Genomic DNA, 883 nt, shown 5'->3' with positions numbered 1-883 from the left:
TATTACTTCTTGTCTTCCGTAAATTACATCAACTGGTACCCTTACCTTTTGGATTTTGCTTTTCAATCCTTAGAGTTGGCTGCCAAGTGGTGTCAAAATTCCCTCGTCCACTAGCCTATATAGCCATTCGGTCGTTTGCCTATCATTAACTTGTACTATGTCGAAGAACTGTGGCATTCAAGTGCGCCATCAGTTGCTAATTAATTAATCCTGCTGGTTTCCCTTAAGCCCTTATTACAATTGCCTTAACGTATCTTATAATACTCTGGGTACATAATATCATATCATTCCCCCATCACTAGTTCAGATTCTTCCATCTCACGTGATCATACTAGCACTAATGTATTAAGTTGCATCAGAATTTCGAAGTTAAGCGTGCAGGGGTGAGAGAAGTACTAGGATGGGTGACCTCCTTTGGAAGTCCTCATGTCGCATTTCATGGCAATCCTTGCAATAATGTGCGGGGCATTCAACTTAGCCTAAAATTTATCTTAGCGTCGTCTCACTAGTCTTTATGTGTTGTCATGCCCTTTCCTCTGTTATCTTGTAATCGATATAGGGGTAGATCTTTAGTTCCACTACGACCATGCCCCTTTTTGGTCATTTTGGTTTAAATCCTTCTATTGTATTCACCTCTTTTTGTGCGCACCAATTCATTAGGGTTGGCTACTGAGTAGTGCTAAAGTTCGTTCATATAGTACCTTTTGAGCCACTTTGAGTTCTGTCTATCATTAGCTGACATAGTTTTAAAGGAATTTGACATATAATCTTGCCAATCCTATAGTAACCAGGTAGTCCTATCCTTCTTATTTAAACCATTTCACAATTTTTCCTTACCCCAGCTTGTAACCTTCACGACACATTCTCGTGTCACTCTTTACCT

At 39.6% G+C, this 883-nt stretch overlaps 1 pseudogene; it reads left to right on the top strand.

Moving 5' to 3' along the window:
* The first annotated feature begins 318 nt into the window (after window positions 1-318).
* On the top strand, window positions 319-438 carry LOC129888057 (5S ribosomal RNA; annotated as a pseudogene).
* The last annotated feature ends 445 nt before the right edge of the window (window positions 439-883 follow it).

Source organism: Solanum dulcamara, chromosome 4 (assembly GCF_947179165.1).
Source record: "Solanum dulcamara chromosome 4, daSolDulc1.2, whole genome shotgun sequence".
Lineage (NCBI taxonomy): Eukaryota > Viridiplantae > Streptophyta > Magnoliopsida > Solanales > Solanaceae > Solanum > Solanum dulcamara.
Note: the sequence above shows the minus strand (reverse complement) of the source record. Positions and strands in the feature narration are given on the sequence as shown.